General features: G+C 35.1%; 1 pseudogene; it reads right to left on the reverse strand.

Moving 5' to 3' along the window:
• Window positions 1–23,700: 23,700 nt before the first annotated feature.
• LOC125111720 (60S ribosomal protein L26-like) lies at window positions 23,701–24,130 on the reverse strand (annotated as a pseudogene).
• Between the last annotated feature and the right edge of the window lie 1,402 nt (window positions 24,131–25,532).

The raw sequence follows: 25,532 nt of genomic DNA on the forward strand, positions 1-25,532 counted from the left end.
CAGCACTTAGCACTGTACCTGAGACATAAATGTTTGTTTAAAAAAAAAAAAAGGATCATGTCCAATTCCACTGCCTTAAATGATTGGATTAATTTCAATAGTCTTCCTAAAATATTCCTTGAAGTCATTTATAGGAGAAGCACTATCTCACTTTAATGAAATTAATGTCAGCTGCTCCCAAACATGTTAATTTCCTTTTAAATTTGGGATGGGTTTCCCTTAATCAGAGTGTACTCTTTCAAAAAGGAGTACTTGTAGATTCCTAAATCTGAAGATATCCAAGCCTATTCTTGCCAAAACACGTTATGAAAGGGATGCATAAATAATTGGAGGAAGAACAACAGTTTACTTCTCTGCCCTTCATTAAGTCTTTGCTCTTTTCCCAGCCAAGAAGGAGGAAACCAAAGTCATAGAACATCTGAACTCTGTCCAAATTTCAGTTGTACTTTAAAATTTCAGGTTAGGATGCATAATATATTAACACTATACAACTTTTATTGTGTTCACTTTAAAATTTATATTAAGTAGATTGCTACATTATGGTAATGTACTAAATTACCTAAAGCAAAGTAATACAATGATTAACTGACTATAAACATTGGTTTATGGTCAGATTATAAAGTATTACAATGATTAACATTATGCATTTTCATAACACTAGAAAATTGCAGGATGAAATATCTGTGGATTGACTCAGTGCCATTAGGAATAATAAAACAGTGGTGTAACTCAGTCTCAAGTTACATCTTGAGAGTAAACTTGGTTTTAAATCTCCTCTCTAAGTGGTCGAGAAATTCATTAATTTAAAATGCCTCAGGCTTGCCAAACACAAGGTAGAGAATGCAAGTATTCATGCAAATTTATGATATGAAGGAAAATAGGGCTTATCTAACAGTTTTTAAAATTCTTTTTCTCTCATACTCGGCTATAGGACAATCAGAACACATCAATTTTATTTATTATGTGTTCTTTGAATGATAAAATAAAATTAATATACTCAAGATTTATCTCATCTTCTTTCAAAAGCTGATTTGAATTGGGTTACAAACTTGAAAATACACTCTCAGATTTAAAGAAGCCTAGTTCATCAGCTCTACAACATAGCATAACATCCTGATGGTAGAGAGCAGATAGGCCGGAGAAATGAAGGCCTGCAGAAGTTATGATAGAACTCTTTTTTGAGATTTGTTAATTTTTTATTACTCAATGAGTTTTATTACTTTTATAGTTGTATGACCATCATCACAACCAAATTTTATAGCATTTCCATCCCAAACCCCAAGTGGATACTCCCACCCCCCAACATGCCTCATTTGGAAACAGTAAGTTTTTCAAAGTCTGTAAGTTAGCATCTGTTCTGCGAAGAAGTTCATTGTGTCCTTTTTTTAGATTCCACATGTAATTTAACTTGATTCCACATGTAATTTAATTTCATATAACATTTGATGTTGGTGTCTCACTGTCTGACTGACTTCACTTAGCATGATGATTTCTAGGTCCACCCATGTTGCTGCAAATGCCCTTATTTCTTTCCCTTTAATGACTGAGTAATATTGCATTGTGTATATGTACCACATCTTATTTATCCACCCCTCTGTCCATGGACATTTAGGCTGTTTCTGTGTCTTGGCTATCTATTGTACATAGTGCTGCAGTGAACACTGGAGTACATATATCTTTTTGAGTCATGGTTTTCTCTGGATAGATATCCAGAAGTGGGATTCCTGGATCAAATGTTAATTTTATTTTTAGTTTTCTGAGGAGTATCCATACTGTTTTCCACCATGGGTTGCACCAATTTACATTCTCGCCTACAATGTAATAGGGTTCCCTTTTCCCCACACCCCTTCCAGCATTTATTATTTGTAGACTTTTTGATGATGGCCATTCTGGCCAGTGTAAGATGGCACTTCATAATGGTTTTTATTTGCATTTCTCTAATAATTAGTGATGTTGAACATCTTTTCATGTGTTTTATGGCCATCTGCATGTCTTCTTTGGAGAACTGTTTAGATCTTCTGCCCATTTTTTGATGGGGTTGTTTGGTTTTTTTGGTATTGAGCTGCAGAAGGTGATTGTTTTTGAAGGTTAAGGGTTGGAATAAGGTACATACCAATATAAGATATTTGGGCATCAGGTAGATGTCTATAGAAAAATCAAAGTGGTAGACTAATGCTGGAGACTGCAGCAGCAGAATTATCTGGCCTTGAATTCTTATGTTGTGTATATAACTGCTATAAAATCTTAGAAAAATTACCTGAATTTCACTATCTATAAAATGGGCATCCTCTTAGTTGCTAAATGAATGAAATAAATTTGTAAAGTGACTGGATCATAATAGATAATAAATCACTGTTATTTTTATTAATGTTATTATTAAAACTATTACTAGTTGATTACAATTAGTTAGTTATTATTAGATTCTAATGTTCGGGAATAGAGTAAAGCCAAATTGGAAAGGCCAGTTTAGGAATACTGGCTTGAGGAAAATGATATGGGCTTGGGAAATTGTACTAAACCCTAAAATACACATGCTGATCATTTTATATTACAGAGCCTCACACTTCCCACAATGATAGCTGCCCAGTCCTAGGAGAGGAAGTAGAAGAGTCTGAGGCTTTCTTGAAACTGAACTTCTATTATAGATATCACTTCCTCAGTAGTTAATCCATCACAATATAATTACTTATGTTTTTGTCTACTTTTTTCTACATTATGAGCAGTTTTCAAAAAGGGGGTCATATTTTCAATAATCCTGGCTCCCAACATAGTTACAGCCTTTTAATAGATGCTCAATAAAGATAGGTTGAACTAACATAATGAATGCTAAGAGAAAACAGAAATTTTTCAAATGAATGACTCTTATCACTGGTCTATAATGTTTTAACACTCATTGGTATCCATATATTCATTTAATGAATTTTATAAACTTCCACTGGCATCCATATATCTATTTAGCTGCTTGTATGAAAATTTCTTTCCTTCTTTTTCTATCATCTAACATACTAAAAGTAAGAATTAATTGAACAAGTCAATCATCATTTTCCTGTGGTGTTTTTCTCATATTGCACAACATAGCTATAAACTGAGTAATATTAGATTTTTCAACATGGCCACTATAACATAATGTTCTAGAAACCAGTATAAGTCAAACTCATTGGTTCTTATTGCCCCCAAGAATGTTAGTGTAATGCTCCTGTGTTGGGTGGGTTGTGTGACAGGCAAAATGACACTAAATCTATTTCATATCCATAGAAAGGAGAAATATTCCACAATAATAGTGTACCTATATAGGCAGAGTTTAGTGGGTTTTTTCTTTCTTTTTTACTTATTTTAGTTCCATGCCTTTCTGTAAAGTACCCAAATCCTTGCTGAACTTAATTTTGTTCCATTTTTCTTACCCTCAAAGAATTTGGAGAATAAATTTTAGATATCATTATCAGCATATAAACTAATTCCTAAAGCAAAAACTCTCTCAAAATGTGATGTGTAGCCTATCTTTTTTAATTGGCATGTATATACAGAAATTTTCAGCATCCACACATGCACTTCAATGAGCAATGTATATTGGTCTTGTGACTCTTTCTCTCTGTTCTGATTATGTTTATGGAAATTCAATTTTATATCTGTTGAATGTAATAAAAAATTGAGGCTTACATTGTGTATGTGTTGTTTTAAGTTTATTTTCTAAGTAATTCATCTTCGTTGTGTTTCATCAAAATGTCATTCTATGACAGATTGGGGGAAAAAAGGAAAAAGAAGCTAGTTCTCCATCACAGATAGTTTGAGAAGCACTGTCTGAGAATATTATGGCCTTTTCCCCTTATACAATTTCATCAAAAAAAAATGGTAAGAATTTTTAACTTAAATCTAAACAAGTTTAAAAAATTAAATCTTTTCCAGGTACTGCATTCCATTTGTTATTTCTGTGGGTGCAAAGTAAACATTACTTTAACAAACCACACAGTTATCAAAACTGAGTTTAACAACAATAGATCTAATCATGTTACTTCCCTGCTTAAAATGTTTCAATGGCTTCTCCTTAACAAATAACTTTTATGCTTTAGAAGGCTTGAAAGATGCTCCAAGATCTGCCTCTGATTATTTTTTACCTTCATCTTCTCTCCATTCACTTGGAGACCACAGACGTCACCAGGGCTCTGAATATAGAGGTTCACTATCTCCATGTAACCCTCTTCTCTCTTTCTCTGAAAATCTTCACCAATACACACACACAAAAATATATGTGCACACATGCATACACCTATGTACACTTTCTAATATTGTTAATGATTACTCTTCCTTTAGAGGTCGTACTACAGGGAACTTTCTCCTGAGTCCCTGGCCTCGTACTGATACTGTTAGTTCTTTCAGTTTTCCTTCTATAAAATTTACTACATATGTAAAATATTGTAATAGTTATGTTTTTCACTGGACCATGGCCCTGTAAGGTCAAGGAACTGATTTCTCTCTAGGCATATGTATCTGACACATTGTGGGTTCTCAATATTTATTAAATGAATTAATGCATAAAAGTCACATGAACTGGTGAATTATAATTACAAATTCTCATAAATTCTTCATTTGATTCATATATTTCTGCAATACCCTCATAACATGGTGAAGCCATTATAATTATGTTAACTTATAGAAAGAATGTTATCATCTCTCATCTATTTAAAAATCTTACTATTATGTACATTTTTCCTCTATAGTATTTGCTGTACAAACGCATTTGTTGTCAAAAAATTCAGCTTGTCATCTGGCAGTTTATTTTTCCAACTTGTCAAGGGTGTTTAAATTTCTAATTCTTTCCTCAGTTTGATACAAAAATTGATTAAGACAAACATGACCCTGGAAAGAGGAGTGGGATAAAATCTCTTGAATTCATTGTAGTTGATCTTAAGTTGAAATTTCTGATTAATTTATACTAACTTCATCTGTAGCTCCATCTTCAATTTATGCTTTTCCACCCACTTTTGTCTTTTAAAATAACACCTATTTTCTTCAATTTAGGAATTAATTATTAATTTTAAAAGACTTGTTTCTGAAGTTCTCATTATGGCCCAGTGGTAACAAAATTGACTAGTATCCATGAGAACGCAAGTTCAATCCCTGGCCTCACTCAGTGGGTTAACAATCCCACATTGCCATGAGCTGTGGTGTAGGTTGCAAATATGGCTTGTATCTGGCATTGCTGTGGCTATGGCATAGGCTGACACCTGCAGCTCCAATTTGACCCCTAGCCTAAGAACTTTCATATGCCACAGGTATGGCACTAAAAAGAAAAAAAAAAAAAAGATTTGTTTCTGGTCCACCTTCTAGGAGACAAACACTGTGATAAGGACTTTTACAAAGACGTCATACTCATTGTACACCTCTGGGAGCCTGAATCCTAGAAAAGTAAAGTGATCTGTATTAAATGAAGTAGCTAAACCCTAGGAAAGCCAAAATCCAAGCCCAAGCTGACTGACTTCACACCTAGTACTATTTCAAGTACTCTTGTTATCATCATCTCTGATATTTTCTAAAAATGTATTTGGTTTCTCCAGAAGCTCTTTTAAGATAATAAAAGTATAAAATCATTGCCCTTGAAAATTGCAAATAAAAACACTTTCAGTTCACTCTTTATACCAAATAGAAACTATATAACAGTGAAACATAACCATAACCATGTGCTTAAGCATGTCCGTTTATCATGGTTAAGCACATAGGGTGATTTTTTTGTGGTCAATAAAAATAATGACTGAGTGAGTCCTATGTCATCATGGCTGGACTGATGGGAAAGGAGCAGTAATTCAATGTGTTCCTTCCTAAGTCAAGTAAGTTGCCTTGACAGCAATGGCAATGAGCAAAAGTATGTCTGTACCCTTAAAATTCAAACTTACTTTAAAAATTTTTGAGAGGAAAATCTAGCAATCTGTATGTTTCTACCAAGTCTAAGAGCATATAAGGTGTGAGACAGAGATGGATTAATTTGGTTTATGTACCTTTCCTAAATGACAATGCAATCAGAGTGGCTGTCATCCCTACCCCCCCCCCACGTTAGAGTCTCCAACTCTAGATGGGGGGAATGAGGCAGAATAATAACTCAAGTAGTTAGTGTAGGACCACGGACTTTGATGCATTCTTTGATATGGCTATTGATCAATATTTGTGGCTTAAGGGCTCCAGGGAGTAACATCTCCACAGACCTTGTTTACCATATGGACTGTATCTACACCCAGATGGACATTAATCTCTACCCACTCCTCAACAGATAGAAAAGGAATGAGAGGAATGGTGACTCAGTCTAAGGGAAGATAAGAGCAAAGAAACCATAAAACTTATGGTGCATTCCCACCCCTAAAACCCCTATTGGACAAGGACTGATATAGGTAACTGGGCAAGGCCAATGGGAGAAAACCACATCTTTCTGGACCCCACGTTGGTAACCCCCATCTTTATAGGGGTTTAAAAACACCTATAGGACAATAGAGAGGGGGACTCTTCTTCCCCTTCCCAGCCTGTCTGGGGAGCTGTTTCTCTCCTGTAATAGACTTTGCCTGCTTGCAGCCTATGTGTTCTTAAAGTTCATTCTTCAGCTCCAAGAACTGGATTAGAGTAACATCTTTCCGGCATCAACAGTATTTGCTTTATACCATATTCATTAGCTCTATCCACTCATCTACTCAAGTACAGATGCAGAGAAAGGAGGGAATGTGCTTCCTGTGAAATGGAGGCCACATCCAAAGAAACATTCAATCTTGTCTATAGATCATCACGTTACTCAAATTCTATGCTCTAAGGATATTGGTTCTATTGCTTAGAACTTATTGCAAATATCACCAAGCTAATTATCTAATTAGTCACAGAATGAGTTTTCTGGCACAGCACATAATGTGACCAGCTATGTCACCAAAGTTTGCTACTGATCACAAGTGGGGTCAGATATGACAGTCTAATTGCCACAAACATAAGTTAAAATATATGAAGTTAATTCATTTGCCATTTCATATGAAAGGAAACCTGAAAACGCATCTGTGGAAACCCTAGTAATTTAAGTCGTTGGTTATGAGTTAGCCTCTTAAACATGTACCTGTTAATTGTGTTATACATGCTTATATAAAATCAATCACCATTAGCCTTCTTAGCAAATAAAACCAAAAACTTTAAAACAAAATACCCTTCAAACCAGCAGTAGATGCCTAGTTTTAAGTATGAGGTTTTATTTGTTTTTTGTTTTTTGGTTTTTTTCTTCTCACAATATAACTTTGCCCCATAAGAATATAGAATCCTCTTACAGGAAAACTCCATGATATATAAACAGGCAACAAGAAATTTAAACCCAGCCACGTTGTAATAAGGAAGATCAGCTGTTGGAAAATGTGCAAATGTTCTTCAGAATAGCATTCACATGAAATGGGTTTTGATTGTTGCTTTGATCATAGGATTAGAAGTCATGAAGGAGGAAATTTTATCCACTGCATGAACTGAGAGTAGAAACCTGTATTAAGCAATCTGAGAAGCCTAAGTACAGAACATTAAGTCTCTATAAATACCTTATGCATTCAACTGAAATGGCAGAAAACAGAAATCTTTGGCCTTGCATAAATATATTTCCACTTTTCAATTTATAAGAGCAATTACTGTAGGGAAGGATATTTCATAGGGATTAATGACCACCTGAAGGTAATGATTCCTGCCCTCATATTAGGCCATCAACTACCTTCAGAGATAAAACCTAATCAATCTGTCATTATTGAGCTGATGTTATATAAGTACTTTAAAAAAAAAAAAAACTATCTTGTTTGATGGCAATAAACTCCTGTAAATAAAGGAACATGGCCCTCTTTAGCAGGACGATACTGATTGACTTTCTCCCAAAAATCTGAGAGAAATATAAGAGTCTGACTATAAAGCTAAAACACTTGCCTAAAGCCACATTCCTGTTAACTAAAAAAATACAACCTGAAAGTTGAGTGTTAAGTTTTATTCAGGGTGAAATTAGGACTTAGGCCTGGGAGACAGCATCTCAGCTAGCCATAAGAAACCACTCTGAGCAGGCAAGGTAGGGGTGCCAGGATATTTGAGTTTTGCAACAAAGGGAAGATGGTCATAGAAACAAAAGATTTACAGATAACCAGATTTACAGAAAACTATATTCTATGGTAAGCTATAAATGTCTGGGCTTACTGGAGTCACTCCTTTGATATGCATGTCAGCTGTGGGCCAGTCTTCACTGTTTCTTTCCTGAGTTCCCCCAGGGATCATTGGCGCACCCTTGGGAGTGGTTGTTGTCACAGAGGACCATGACATCCTTTGTTTTGTCCACTAACTACAGCCCAGGAATACTATATGAAATACTGCCATAAAGAGGAAAGGGGAAATATTAAGATATACGTCGTAAAGGTGAAGGGGGAGGTGCATGCAGCCCTGAACATATTTTATAGAAGTTTCCTGCTGGTCTCGTGAAGATGACTCCTAGTCACAGACATCAGTCATCACTGAAGAATTTTAGTGTTTTTCTAGATATGAGGAGATACAAGAATTGTGCTCATAAAATCTTTTCCTAGAAATATCTAACTATCTGAGGGCCTGTTCTTCCAGTTTTCCCAGAACACAAAGTACCTCACTCCTGGTCTCCACCCTGAGCTCTACTCAGGGTGTGTTGCATGTTGGCAGCTATGGTGGCTCAAGTTTTACTCCATGTAGAGGCTGATGGCAAGTGCCAAACTTCGGTTCACATTTCCCATTAAGTCACTGATTGGATGAACTTAGGAAGCCACAACTTTTCTGTGGCTCTGAGGGTATTTGTAATATGGGTAACAATAGTTTTCACCCACTTAGTAATTATTATTTTGGGAGACAATTAGAGCACCAGGCAATGTCTTAGGGCTAGAAATACAAATGTGACTAAGGTATAGTCCCTATCCGCAAGGGATAAATCTACTGGGAAAGAAAGACAAGGAATTTCAAAATAGAATGCAAAACTTGACTATAGCTGGGGTGAGGGAAACATATAACCCAGTTCTTAAAGCAGCCATGGAGGTGAGTGGCAAAGTTAATCCACAGGAAATGACCTTGAAACCAAAAATTATCAGGATAAAAAGTGTGTCTCCCAGGTAGAGGTGATAAAACTTGCAAATGACTGAAGATGATTAAAGGAAAAATAGCACATTCAAGCCACTCTAAGTTGCCATATTTGGCTCAATAATTCAGGGCCTGGGTGATGAGGCTAGAGAACTAAGGGGAGACTAGAGCATAATGGTCCCTCATAAACAACCTTAATAGGTCTTATCCTGAATGAAATGGCAAAGTCATTCGAATTTAGAATGAAAAACTGCCCTGATCAGATTTTAGAAAGTTAACTTTGGCCAGAGGGAAGGGTGGATCAGTGTAGAGCTTGATCTCAGCTCTATAGGTTAGAAAATCAATCTTGCTATACAGTCAAGAGAAGACAGAGGCAGGGAGAAAGAGAGACATTGATATTATCAAAAATAAAGAGGAAGTAAAACATAAAATTTACTAGATATGTGGCTCAAATCTGGCATTGCTGTGCTCTGGCATAGGCTGGCAGCAAAGGCTCCAGCTCCAATTGGACCCCTAGCCTGGGAAGCTCCATATGTCTCAGGTGCAGCCCTAAAAAAATAAAATAAAAATAAAAAAATAAATTATTAGATATGAAAAAATGGGAGAGGAGGTAACATTACCTACAAGGAGGTAGAAAGGGAAAACTCAAAGAGGATAGATAAGACTTCCTCTGCAACCAGTGAAATTTTAGGGGATATCCAAGTAGAAATGTCTGTTTGATATTTAAATACTAAAGCTTCAGCCTGAGGAAAGGCTGGGATAGAGATAGACTTGGTAAGTATCTGAAAATATATATGCTGATTAAAGCATTCAAATGGGGATCAACTTGCCTAAGGGGTATAGTGGGAAGAGAGAGTCCAGGCTAGGAGTCGAATCAGAGCTACAGCTGCCAGCCACAGCCACAGCAATGCAGGATCAAAGCCACATCTGCAACCTGCACCACAGTTCATGGCAACACCAGATCCTTAACCCACTGAGTGAGGCCAGGGATAGCAGTTACTAGTCTGATTCATTTCCACTGTGCTACAATGGGAACTCCTCAGCTAAGTATTTGGACAATTTTGAGTGATGGTAAGTGATGGAAAGTACATGAAGAAAGGCACAAAGAAAAGTACATGAAGAAAGGCACAAAGAAAAGTACATGAAGAAAAAAAAAAGAAAGAAAAGTACATGAAGAAGGGCACAAAGAAGTACGTAGATGGTATAGAAAAATATTAGCAGAGGAGTTCCCGTCGTGGCGAGAAGAATCAATAGTGTCAAAATAGCTATTCTACCAAGGCAATCTACAGATTCAATGCAATCCCTATCAAAATGCTAATGGCATTTTTTCAGAACTAGGTTTTTTTTTTTAATTTGTTGGAAACACACACACAAAAAAATCTTAAATAGCCAAAGCAATCCTGAAAAAGAAAAACGGAGCTGGAGCAATCAAGCTTCCTGACTTCAGGTTATACTACAAAGCTACAGTCATCAAAACAGTATGGTAATTGCACAAAAATCAGAAATATAAATTAATGGAACAGGATAGAAAGTCCAGAAATAAATCCTTGCAGCTATGATTTAATCTATGACAAGGCAAGAACAAACAATAGAGAAAAAACAGTCTCTTCAATAAGCGGTGCTGGGAAAAATGAACAGTTACATGTAAAAGAATGAAATTAAAACACTCTTCAACACCCTTACAAAAATAAACTCTAAATGGATTAAAGGCCAAAATATAAGGCCAGATACTGTAAAACTCTTAGAGGAAAACATAGGGAGAACACTCTTTGACATACAATGCAGCAATGTCTTTTCAGGTCCACCTCCTAGAGTAATGGAAAACTTTAAACAATAAACAAATGGGACTTAATTAAACTTAAAAGCTTTTGCACAGCAAAGGAAACCATTTAAAAAAAAAAAAAACTAAATTGAAAGACAACCCACAGAATGGGAGAAAATCTTTGCAAACAAAGTGACAAACAAGAGATTAATGTCCAAAATATACAAACTGTATAGCTCAATTAAAAAAAAAAAAAAACACCCAATCAAAAAATGGGCTGGAGAACTAGAGACATTTCCCCAAAGAAAGATGGCCATCAGGCATACGAAAACATGCTCAACATCACTAATGAGATGTCTCCTCACACCAATTAAGTATACCAACAAAAAACTCCTCCACTGTTTTGGGCATGTAAATTGGTACAACCACTATGAAGAACAATAGGGAGTTTCCTTAAAAAACTAAAAATAGAACTCCTTTATGAGCCAGGATTCTTACTCCTAGACATCTACCCAGAGAACGCCCTAATTCAAAAATATACATCTTCATTGCAGCACTGTTTACAATACCCAAGACATGGAAGCAACCCAAATGTCCATGCACAGAGGATGAATAAAGAAGATATGGTAAAAATATACTACAGAATATTATAGAGCCATCAAAAATAACAAAATAATTATCACTTGCAGGAACATAGATGAACCTGGCGATTATCATACTAAGTGAAGTAAGTCAGACAGAGAAAAATAAACATCATATGATATCATTTATATGCAAAACATTATATGTGGAAAATTATGCAGATGATACCTACCTACCAAACAGACTTACAGACTTAGAAAATAAACTTATGTTTACCAAAGGGGAAAGATGGGGAAGGGATAAATTAGGAATTTGGAATTAACATATATACACTACAATACATAAAATAGATAATCAACAAAGAGCTACTGTATAGCATAAGAAGTTCTATTCAATATTCTATAATAACCTACATGGGAGAAGAATCTGAAAAAGAAAGGACATATGTATATGTATAGCTGAATTACTTTCTGCACACCTGAAAATAACACATTGTAAACCAAGTATACTCCAATATAAATACAAATTAAAGTAAAAAAAAGGATACAAATTGTTAAGATTCCAACATAAAGTAGGAATTATATATAAGAAAAACTGTGTCAAGAGGAGAAATAAAGCAAAAGGAAATGTGTTAAAGGGTCAATTTATGCTATTTTGAATAGTAAGATTGTAAATGAATTTTCTTCTTCTCCCTATGAGAGTTAACACGTCATCTCTACAGATTACTTTAATCGGAAGGAATTTGAGAGGTTATTTTCTTTTTCCTCCCTGTTTACCATGCTTAAGTTCTTCCTACCAAAGACTAGGGGATCCAGAAATGAGACAATAAGCATCAATAATTCTCTCTTTCTCTTTGAAGAGGCAAAAATCTGTTTGAAGTTATGAGGATTTCAAAAAGAGGTTGTCATCATAGATATAAAACTAATACACTGAATAGCTCCATTATCAGATAGGCATGTGGAATTTGGAAATATCCAAAGATTATGTATGATTCCAGACTGTGTGTTTTAAAACATTATTTTAAACTACTAAGCGTATAAATTTGTTGAAGTTTGCGTGGTGATAATAACCCATGAAATCTTGAAAAACTATCATGGGACAGGAATTTGTAGCTCTGGATTTAACTAGGAATCTAACATCAACCAACTTGAGCAAGTAATTTTGTCCACTTTTGTAAACTAAGGACTTTATTTTTCTTGTTGTCAAAATGGGGGAAAAAAAACTTTACAAATCTTAAAATGAGCTCACTGTTTTGGGCACTCAATATTTCTACTGACAGGGGATTTTTAAATATAAATCACATTCTATAAAAATAATTTTAATATTCATAAAAAATTACATTGAAACAAAACTTCAGTATCTTTTCTGAAGAAGCTGAACTGTTCACCAGTAGCATCTTAATTTACATACAACTCTTCATGTAGTTGTCTGGAATTTAATAATGAAATAACATTTGAGCAATAAATAATGTATCAAATGCTTTCTCTTCTGTTAGCCCACACTTTAATATAGATTCAGTGTGCACTACCTCTGAAAGTCCAAGTGAGATTTAAGATGACTCCCAGATATTTTAATTCCATGATATAAATTAATGGCTTCAGCAAATATTCTAATGTTACATTTCTCCTTAGAAGAGTTCTTTCACCACTTGATGAGTCCTAACCAGAGCTGATATTAAAATCATGCTCTGGAGAAACATAATTCTAAGCTGTCAAGTGGTTCAGATAATTTCCAAGGTAGAACAAGGATTAATTTTATTTAAGGCAATAAAATTTACTGCATAAACCAAAACTTTGTAGCAGTTTTATGATATTTGCTTACTCTTGAGACAGAGATGCCTTTAGCATAAAGGGTCTGTTTTGCCTTCCTTTTGCATCTACTCCAGTCCCTACCCAAAACACAGGGATGGGCTTTCTGCTAACCAGATGTAGTTGTTTTCTCCTTAATGTGTAACGTGTACTCGCGTCAACAAAGCACGTGAGAGTTTTGTTTTGCTTTTTTATGAACAGATGACTAATAACTATGTATAAAAGAGATGACTGACAACTATCAACTATTATTCAGCATGTACATTGTGATTTCAAAATTCCCCAGTGAAGAACTCACAATATATCCTATAATGCTATGGATTAGTTCATTCCCCAAAGAGGCGCCCCCATGGCTTTAGACAATGGTGGTTGAAATACTGTCTGTGCAGTATTCGGGGAGAGGGGGCTCAGATGGAGAGCAATGAGGAATCCTGGGAAGATGGCTGAGATTTTTTAATTTTAGGACCACCTACCTCTTTAAAGCATCTGGGTATTTCAGTCACATCAGGATTCAAATCATGGTGCAGGTAGGGGAAGCAGAAAAGGAGGAGGGTGCAAGGGATACATTTTACCTTCTCATAGCTATCCCATAGATCTCTCCAAAATTTGACTCCTGTTTGAACTTAAAGAGCAATTAAAATGCTGTCATGCCCAACTCTCAGCCCTAGCCAAATGCTTTACACTTTTCTATTGAAGGAATTTTTGTCTCTTAAGCCAGGATTTCAGCCTCTGTTTGTCCCTAGGCTGGAAAGGCCCTTCATTTACCCAGCTGTTTAGATAAGCAGAGATAGTAAACTGGAGGCCTGACCCCTCACTCACTCTACACAGGAGCCCCTGAAGCATCTCTATGAAACTTCTGGGCTACATGAAGCATGGAGTGAACGCCCCAAGACTAGAATGGTCTTTCAGAGTCCTTCCAGATCTCAAATCCTTGGATTCTGTTTAATGCAAAAAAATAAGTTTCTTTGGATAACATGTGTCGTTGCTTATTTAGGATTTAAGATGGTTCCTCATATTCACATATATGAGTAGTTACATTAGGAACTAAGTTTCCAAAACATTCACCATGACTTGGCTACTCAACTGTGGAGCAGATAGTGACACCTGGATCTCTAATGAAAAGATTTTTGTTCTCTCTCAAGGGATGGAGTCAAGTATTATGATAATAAATGAATCTAGGAATATAGCAAAAAAAGAAGTCTGAAGGCATTTTGTTTGTTGGATACACTATAAAATGTACACCTTCATTCAGATTAAGATCAAGACAACCCCCATGATTATGTAACAGTGGCGTGATACCAAAGTCTAGGGCTGGATGAATATGTAACCTTAATCCTGTAACTAGACCCAGTGTATTTGTCTGGAGTATATAGTGCCCCCCAACCCAACTGCCAATCTGAATTGCCTCCTTACAAAAAAAGGTCTAAGTTCTTCATGAAGTAGCACCTTCATTTTAGGAATTGAAATTTTTGGATAATATTCTCTGAGACTCCCTCAACTGCATCATGAAGTCAATATTCTCTTCATGCTCTCTTAGCAGTACAACAGTTCCAAAGGGCTTCATCTCAGTTCTCTGTTTCAAGCATTTGATGTCCCCAATGAGAAGGAATTTTTTTTAATCACGTTCCATAAAAATAAACAAACTTCATAGAAAATCACAATAAGACAAATTCTCTAACTAACCAGCATCTCTGGCTTTCACATGTTTTTGCATAATGAAAGGGCTAATATAACATAACAAATCCTAAACTGTTTTCACAAGGAGTGGAAAAAAGATGTGTAAAAGTATGCTCTGTCTTGCTTCCTTCTGTTCACAATGTATCTAAATAAAACAAATGGTGTTCTTGCTCTTTCTGTCTGTTTCCCAATCTGTTTGGATAGTAGCCACCATTCCGCAGCCAACCATAATATCTGACACTTCCTGACATCATGAAAGCCACCATCTGTCTATCACCAAAACCCTGTACTTTTTAAAGACTACTTGGCTTGATCCTTAATGAAGCTTCACGTTGAATGCACAGATCAGTTTAGAAGGGATACAGGGAATAATTGACACAAGGAATCTGTATAAAATCACGTTTTCATTAGATTGTGTCTGAAAACACAAAATGAAATATGAAGGCCCCTTTGCAGGCAGAAAAGGCTTGGTTTAGTTTCAATCGTGTTTCATTTCCGATTTGCCTGTGAAAGTTTAGACAGGGTTGGACACCAAGAATAAACCTAGACTAAAACCTAAGCTTTAAATCCAATATTTTCAGTCTTGTAAAATTAAACAGTTAGACATGACTTTGCAGTGTGTATATTTGAGCTATGGAAAAAGAAGAAAATCCATCAATTACTTTTCCAAGGCTTGAGAAAGGCATGCCATTTAAAACTGAATCAACTTCTTCTTTAACACCTGAGTGATTATCCAGGAAACAAAAGAAGGCTCTGTATGTCTTCACTTGTAAATGTCACAGGTGAACACAAACAACCTAGTGCTGGCAGCAGCAAGTCGGTCTTTGTTTTATTAAACTATTGTACCTCTGTGTGTGCAACAAGGGACTATATTAACAAGGGACACTGAGGAATAATATTTTCCCAATTGCTATTTTCTTGAAGAAGTAAAGCTTTCCAGGAAGAAGACATAATAACAAGTTTCACATACAAATTTCATTACTGTACTCCATTGACGAGTTGATTTTCCAATTCCTTCCCCGCCCCTTCAGCCAAATATTATCCCCATGGTTCCTTTAACAATAATCTCATAAATTTGATTTTGTGAAGTCATAGAATCTCCTCTAGCAATCAAAAGAAGTATGTAATATATAAATGTGTGTGTACATATATAATAAACAGATTATATTTATATATAAGCATGTGTGTGTACATATATATATATATACACACACACATATATGTACAGAGAAAAAAACAGACAAAAAGAGAAAGATATTATGTATTTTTATACCCTCTATCAGCCTAAATTTGAATCTTAATCTTAGGGAAAACTACATAGGAAGTTGTATATTAAGATTCCTTATGAGAGTTGAAGTTGCATTTCTTCAGAACATATGTTGATAAAATAAGATTTATTAAGCGCTTATTCTATGAGAGGTATAAGAGCAAGCCATTTATAGCCATTATTTGGTTTGACTCAGTGTTGGGCACTTTTATCATCCCATTTTGCTGAAGAGAAATTTGATGCTTAGAGTAGGTAACTAACACACCCAAGAGCCCAATGCTAGTAAGTGCTGGATCCTAGATTCAAATGAAGATCTTATTATTCAAAGTCTGTACACTCTCTCACCACCACCCTACATTACCTCTTGGTTAGACTGTATACTCTGATACAGTCTAGCTATGACATTGTAAGACTAGAAGCAGTGGAGGTGGGGCAGGTAGAAAAAAATGGACTTCAGAATACTTTCATTCACATGAGTGAAATCAGCATCATCAAAGTTGAAACACTTATTCCTCCAAGGATGCCAATACTCTGGAAAGGCAAACAACTCCACACTGGTTTATCAGCCTTTAAAGCCAGTATCCTAGGGCATTTTGCCCCACATTTTATGTGTAGAAAGAGTCCTAAATTCATGAAAAAACAGTTGCTTTTCCATTCTTTGCCTGTCCAATGCTACATCAATGTTTTCAAATGGAAAGTGAAGAATGAATTATCCACTTGAAATAATAGTGAGGGAGGCAGAATGATTCACTTGAGTAGATAGTCTGTCATAACACTAGACTCTTACTCCACTCGAACAGAGACTGAAAACCAACAGATGCTCAGAGATCTGTATTCAACATGTTATCCCAGTTCTCCCTACATTATCATGGAAATAGCTAAAAATCTTTCTTTTTTTTCTGCACAAACTCAACATAAAGCACCTATCTTCATATCACTGACTTTTACTTTTTGCTCACTTACTATTGGAAAAAAATAAGGTAAAACTGTAAAGCCTTGAGCTGGAACATGAGCAAAACCAGCAGTTAGCCCTTTGACCATGTGCGTGTGTGTGTGTGTGTGTGTGTGTGTGTGTGTGTGTGTGTGTGTGTCTTGAATAGTGCAGTCATGTTAGGACTCTCTATAGACATTAAATTTTTCCCTTTAGTTAATAACATGTAATTCTTTCTCATTTATAATATAAAACACATATTTATTTCAAGTCACACTTCCCTGTACCAGGGAAATCAGGTTCCTGTTTCTCAACCTGGAGATGGGGCATTGTAGTCTTTAGAATAGAAACAATACATGAGAAAAAAAATGAAAGCAGATTGTTTAAATAAAAAAGTGAATAAATTATTCAGACCAGCTGTTTGGAAAGAACATTTCCGTGTTGATTAAAACCTCTTAATTTGTTGTGTGCTACTGTGAAAGAGCAGAGTGTAAAGAGACCCATGCCTACCACTATTGTGCTTGCTTTTATTCTTAATTCTTAATATAAATATAATTGTGATAAAATGACCTTTTCTTTCCAGTGATTCTCTAAGCTTAACTATCTTTTCCATGGAGCTATATTAAAAATCCCTTGTTACTTTACACCCAATAACTCAATAAAGTTTTAGCACTATAAAATAAATACATCATTTAATGTAATTATCATGGTGGTAATTTTTATAGAATATGATACAATGATTATAGAATATTATTATGAACTTCTATTATACCTTAGTTCTTAGGAATTTAATATAGGAACAAGCATACAAAGTTAAAAACGTTAAAGGATTTAACTCCAATGTGTCAAAGATTGAAACTTACAAATATGTACATGCACATATATAAAATATATAAAATGGTTTTTTTTGGAAAACTTCAAGTAGATTATCAATGATTTTCAATACATAATATATGCAACAGGTGCTTGGGTTTTTAAATATATAGCCACTATTCTTAAAAAGATAAAAGATTTATTTTAGTGGTATAACTCTAAATGCTAAATCCTGCAAAATGTAATATGAATATTTCTTGACTTAATCTACTTAAGCAGTGAAATACAAGAAGGAACTTCCTCTCCAAATTTTACATCTCCCAGGTTTTTTTTTCCTCTTCTAATACTGTTTCATTTTACAAAACAAAACAACTACAATGTGGACATCTGCATGGAGACACCCTTATTTGCAAGAAACTACATTTACAAAAACAAAACACCAGGAAATGTGAGAGGGAAAAGAGCTGCCACCCAGAATCCTGTAGCTAAGCAACAACAGGATGTCTTCTCTTTGGTAACCAAATTATCCAATCGCCCCCTGTGGACTCCAGGGCTCTATAGGATTTTCATCATCTGACTTTAACTTAAGCCATTTCTGGACTTTTTCACTTCAGACAATCAACAGTATTCTGTCAAATTTATGGGGCATGGATTTCCATCTCAAAATTGGTCACAAAATACCTCCTGGATGTTCTATTTTCTAACGTAACACCTAAGGGACACTTGGTAGAAACTGATAAAAATAACAAAATCACAAATATAGGTATCCATGAAAGAGAGGAGGTACAATGAATGAGGACTGTTTATACAGCCGATGAGTTAGTATTTGCTCTGTCTCAATGACATTTTTTCTACATGTAAATTTCTCAATATCAAACATAAGTATATTTATAACTAAAGTTATATAATTATATATGAGTGACAGAATTGCCTGTAATGGTTCACCAATGAAAAATTATTCTCTAGGAGAAAACACCCTAAGCTTAACACTTGATTTTATTTTATTTTTTTTAATTCTGGAAAATACCTTTAGAAATGTATACATATGCCAGACACCTAGGACTTCTGGAACCTGGCAAGCCACATTTTCTTTTTTTTTTTAGGATCAATGCCATCTTAACAGATGGGTGTTAGTGTAGGCATGCCAGGGAATCAAAATGTACATCACGTTCCACTACAAGGGGGCAGAATCTTATCCAGAAATGCCCGTCTGTGCCACTAGCTAAAGGAATATTCCGCTTCAACTCCACCTCAGAGCCAAATCACTTAAAAAAATAATTTCTAAAGCCACAAAACAGATTTTTTTGGTTTGGTTTGGGGGTGTTTTTTTTGGGGGGGGCGTTTTGTTTTTAGCTTTTGAATATAAGAATTCACATTGCACTGGGCAGAAAAGAACAGGAGCCACTGCAATGAAATTTTAAGCAGCAAAAATGCTATCATTTGCTGTATAACAGAAATTGAAGAAATGCTGTAAATCAACTATACTTTAATAATAAAATAAAATGTTATCATGGCCTACTTCATTCTTTCAAATGAATGGCTCACCTAACCTGGAAAACAATTTTGTGGAAGCCAGCATATATTTTTTGTTAAATAGAACCCCAAAGATCTTTCTGACTTAATTATTTTAAAGTACTTGTTTTCCCTCCTGGGAACCTACAGAAACTCATCTTAAATTGGGGATAAAGAGCTTCACTAGAATGGCCCTGCTGAGCAATGCTGTATCTACAGCTGCACTGTAGATACAGCTACACTGTATGAACATGCCGCACAGAACTCACCTACAAGTTCAAGGATATTCACCAACTATAGTAATGAGGAGGATCTTCACAAATTCTCTGGCTTTGGCTAGACTCTAAGATACCCTGAAAGAATTGACATTTTGAGCCTTTGTATTTCAGGTTATCTCCCTTGAGCTTATGACTTTATAACCCCCTACCAAAAAATTTGTTCACTGATATCAGTAAATTATTCATGTGTAATGGGTTTTAATTCTGATCATGCTGCTGAAACTAAGTGTTTTGGTCTCCAGTGATAATGGAAGATTGAAGCCAACATCCATGGCAGAAGTTTTTTAATGAAGCCTTAAAATAATTTTAGCTTCAAATATCTATATTTGTTTGCCCTATTAACCAAGTTATGCCAGTTACTAATAAATTAAATTTGACTAAGTATGAAAAGCAACTCTTTTCCATAAATTATTCTTGAGGTCATTAATATATTACCTGATCATTAAGATAAATACGAATTTTTATTTTTATTCAAATAGTTAAATAAAACTTAAGTTAAGCTGTTTGTTTGAATGGTTAAGTAAAACTTAAAGCTTTTTAGATACTTTTTTTTCAAAAAATAACATATTAAGTGGCATGAACCATATAAAGGCAGGATTCTATTTTTAAATTCAATCATTCCAGCTCCATATTTTCACAACATAAACCATAAAAATCACCTGGTGTTTAACAGCTATAAAACAGGACATATTTCTTGCATCATTTCCCAAATTGTTAAATTACTGTGGAGAAAAAAAGAAAAAAAATAGTGTAGCTATCTCAAACCCAAAGTTATCTCCCATTGGCCATGAGAATTATCTAAGTGTTACTTGCTTTCATTTGCTCTTCTCATTTGCAAATGTGCCAAGATGACTAGCCTTTCTATTAAAATAAAGACTACCTTAGCCAAAGAAGAAATTGGACAGATTCTCAGCTTTGTCTGCAAACATGAAGAGGAAAAATACACTAATGGAAGCAGCATGATTCTTCATTATGGACCCCTCCAGGTCTTGAAAATCATCCAAGGAGCTATCTCATCAAAAGTTGAACATCTTCCAAGGATTCCTTTCCACACACACACCCTTTTTAAGTGGTGAGTTCCTATCAAAGATTTTCTCCAGCAAAAGAGTTGAGAGGGGTTTCTGGAATGGTCACCATTTTCCAAATCTTGTCCAAATTCTATCCATGCAGGAATAAAGGATTCAATACACCTTATTCCATGTTTAAGGATGGAATACCTCCAAGGGAGAAAGAAACTATCGCCATGATTTCCAAAGACATGGCTTGCCTATCATTTGGTGATAGAAATTATCCAGTCGATTCTGTCTTTACTTCTAAATATAGATCTTCCATCAGGCCCAAGAAGTGAAAGTGTTCCAAAGACCCTTTCTGTCAAGAATATTCTCATACTCACACATATATTACAGACATACCCTCTTTGAAATATTTTCAACTAGGAGTCCTAAAATTGTGAAAGTTTTGACTGAGTGGTAATACCCAATCATATTGTTTTCATTTTGAAGTAGCATTTATGTTTTAAGTAATCTAAAGCATTTTTAAATATATGATTAAAAATTACACAGCATTTATTCATATATAGCTGAACATTATGAACAATCCATTATAACCCATATATTTTATGTTTGTTTCCAACAATCTTTACTTATTTCTTCTATTCTGAATTAAATTAATCAAATAATATACAGGTTTCTACAAATAGTCAAAAGCAAAGCTTTCTTACAAAACCTATCCTGAGCCAAAAAAAGTGTAAAGCGAAGCAACAATTATCTTAGGACACATATTGCTAATGGATGCACAGAATAAATTGAGATCAAGCACAGATGTTCACAGACACAGTTCAAAGCTATGGTGGCTTATAGACTGACAGACTGAAAACAAACTCGTGGTTACCAAAGAGGAAGGGTGGCTAGGGGGGAGCAAAGGACTGGGAGCTTAGGATGGCCTCTGCATACTACGATGTAAGGAGAGGACAGTCAACAGGAACCTGCCGTACAACACAAGAAACTCTACTCAATAGTCTGTCATAATCTATATGGAAATGGATATGTGTTTATGTATATGAATCACTTTGCTGTACAGCAAAAATTAACACATGGTAAATCAATTATACTTCAATTAATTAAAAAAAAAAAAAGGCTATGGTGACTTGATGCTGAGTGTAGTTCCCAGGTAAGAAGCTTGGCGGTGCCACTTGCCTGCTCAGGGAGCGCACTGGTTCTGTGAGGGCTTGCTTCACAACAAATGCTGACCACTATTTTCACTTTTTGCCTTTTTTCGTACAAATAACTATCCCCTTCGGATTTCTTTCAGTTAGTGAAAACAGGTACTAAAGTCGGTGTTTTGTGAAAGCAAAGTGGCATAAAGATAACTTCAAAAAGTGAGGGGTACCTCACCCCAAAAGTAAGAAGCTGAACTTGGGATGGAATCTCTGGATGTAAGAAGTAGATATTTACAGGTATCCCTAGGGAGTGGAGATAGAAGTGAGACTCCATAAGGACCCCAAAATGCAACTGCTAATAATGCCAAAATATAGAGGTTCAAAAAAGTAAAGCCATGGCTGTTTCCTTGAGGGCACTTCTAGAACCAGTGTGCTCTTTTTGATTTAATTGTCCTTTGTTGGCAGCAATGTGCACTTTGGATTCTTAAACTACAGTGATACTTTGAATTTGCACAAGTTACTTGTGACTCCACCTCTTTCTATGTGAATGTACCCAGGTAACAAGTTTTGAAGAGGGCTTTCAGAGTATCCAGCTGTGATTAGGTAACATTAGTTAACTAACATTAGTTAACTTTGTATGAGATGACATTTGAAAGCTGAGAGTATTTGCAATTGAAACAAATCTAGTGTCCAAAAATATAGAATAAGTTACAACCCAGAAACACTTGCTCAAATTATTTTTTAACTGAGATATAAATGAATATGCATTATACCAGTTTCAGGTGCACGGCAATGATTTGACATATGCATACGTATATATATACTTCAAAATGGTCACCACAATAAGTCTAGTTAACATTCATCACCACCAGTAGTTTTTTTTTTTTTTTCCCTCTTGAAAGAACTTTTAGAGAATACTCTTTTCACAGGTTTCAAAGATTTAAATTTCAAACATTTCAAATTCAAATATACAATACAGTATTGCTAACTGTAGTCACCATGCTATATATTACATCCTCAAGACTTATTTTGTAATTGGAAGTTTGTACCTTCTGACGACTTTCATCCATTTTTGACCATCCCCCAAAATCAAAATATTTCAAAATTGCTTGACAAAAGGTTTTTTTTCTCTCTAAAATTGAAGTCATGGTCAAATATACTATTTCCTTTAACATGGCTTAATTCACATCCCTGGTGGGTAAACTTAGTTATTTAGAGCATCTTTTTCACCTATAATGATTTTTCAGAGTAAAAGTGAGAGAAATTTAGAAACCGACAAAAAGAAAAAGAATTAGAATCTCATTGTCCTAGGATGACAGTGTTAATGGGTCTGCTTTTATTAATATATTTCTATGCTTGTAATGACACTGCACACATACTGCTGTTCACATTTTTCTCCTTAATATCCAAAGTATTTTATATTTAGTTCATGTTTTACAATGAAACTTTTAATGACTGCATCATATGCCACTAAGTGAACTTACCATGGGAAATTTAATAATCTTTTTCTCATATTTTTAAACATTTATTTTATTCCTAGTTATTCAATTTTTTAATTGTAAATTACTGATTTTTTTGAATAAACTTTTTTTACTTGGGAATGAATTTAGATTTATAGAAAAGTTACCATGATAGTTCAGAGAGCTCCCACATATTCCTCATCCTAGCCTTGCATTTCTTTTAATGTTGTCACACAACATTGTCATGATTTATTCATCAACATTAAGAACACAATATTGAGATATTACTATTAACTAAACTCTAGATTTTATAAAGATTTCATCAATTTCACCAAATAATTTTTTTCAAGTTTTTAATGAAAGTTTTATACAAGATGATTTTATTCCTGCATCTTCCCAATTGTTTCTTCCTTCCATTTGTCCTTTTCCTTTCCTACTTGGCAAGATTTGCCTTTACATTCAAGGATCTTTTTGCAGTCTTTGTCCAGTTTTAGTCTAGTGATAACCACCTTGCTGGGGTGAATGCCCACATGGACAATCGTCCTTCTCCCACAGCACTCATTAATATAGATGACATCTCTCTTCCTATGAACCTGGACTGCTTTGCCAGTCTGCTACCTTTTGTAGTGCCCTCGTACAACCTGAACTTCATCATCCTTTCGGATGGGTGTGGCTCAAACATTGTACGTCTGTCTCAGTTCTTTAGAAAGAGGGGAAGACATAATCTCCCCTGTGAATATGGGAAGGTACACTGAAATGCCGTTTACAGTTCTTGTTCTGGTCAGAAGTCACAAAAGGATTGAACTTCATTTTGGCTGCTGACACTTCAGCGATGGCCACAAAAGGGAAGAGACCCACGTGATCCAAATAATGTTTTAAGGACTGCATGTTGAAATGGAAGAAGTATAATTAAAAAGTTGAATAGGAGAGATTTTATATTTTGTAACGATACCCCATGTTCAAATTGGGACCAATTTTTATTCTCCTGGCTCTACAATGTTCACAAAAGTAGAACATATCATTCTTCATGTTATAGAGTCATCATCATCATTACTAAAGTTCATAATTATTGAGCAGGTAATATATATTTGACAGATACTAATATAATCCTCACAACAACCCTTTTTAGGTAAACATTATTATTCCATTCTACAGATTGGCCATAAACTTGAATGGGTACATAATTTTCTCAGTGTTTACTTAAGTATTTGATTCCATAATTACAATCTCCTCTGTTAATATTTCACCTTTAGTGTTCTTTATAGGGGCAAACAGAAGCATCAAATGCCCATATATGCTAGTGTGAAACATCCCTGGGATTTATTGACAGTTCGTTATGTCTAGGTAATTGCAGTCCTATATGTGGTGTTTTTGTTGTTGATATATACTATAAGGCTGAAATAAAATCTGTTCACTATTTGCAAAATGCTTAAATGAATGAATGAATATGATTTGTTGTATTTTCTAACAGAATCATCTAAGCCATTACAAATAAAAAAGCAAAGTCAAAAATTGTTTCTTGTGTTTGTAATCAGGTGATACAGTAAATCACTAGCACTGAAATAGCATACAAAAATAAAATATTTTGGGGAGTTCCCATCGTGGCACACTGGTTAACAAATCCGGCTAGGGACCATGAGGTTGCGGGTTCGATCCCTGCCCTTGCTCAGTGGGTTAAGGATCCGGCGTTGCCGTGAGCTGTGGTGTGGGTTGCAGATATGGCTTGGATCCCGCGTTGCTGTGGCTCTGGCGTAGGCCAGCGGCTACAGCTCCAATTAGACTCCTAGCTTGGGAACCTCCATGTGCAGCGGAAGTGGCCCAAGAAAAGGCAAAAAGACAAAAATAATAATAATAATATATTTTTATCTGTAATATCTGTGTTGGTTATTCCATGACCAAACCAAAATTTGTGAAGGGTTCTGGTCTACATAAGAGGTGTTCGCTCTTGGATTTTTCTTTTGTATTGCTGTGTTTCCTTTCTAAATTTCCTTGTTATCTAGAGACAGGCAATGCTAAAAGATTTAATAGTGAAATAGAGTTGCCAGAGTTGAGCTACCTAGAACACAGGAGTTGGGTTGATTCTCAAGCCAGAAACCCCTTTGCTAGCTAAATATTAGGACATGGCTTTGATAAACCTTTGAAATTATTATTTATTTATTTATTTATTTATTTTGTCTTTTTGACATTTCTTGGGCCGCTCCCGTGGCACATG

Source organism: Phacochoerus africanus, chromosome 11, assembly GCF_016906955.1.
Source record: "Phacochoerus africanus isolate WHEZ1 chromosome 11, ROS_Pafr_v1, whole genome shotgun sequence".
NCBI lineage: Eukaryota > Metazoa > Chordata > Mammalia > Artiodactyla > Suidae > Phacochoerus > Phacochoerus africanus.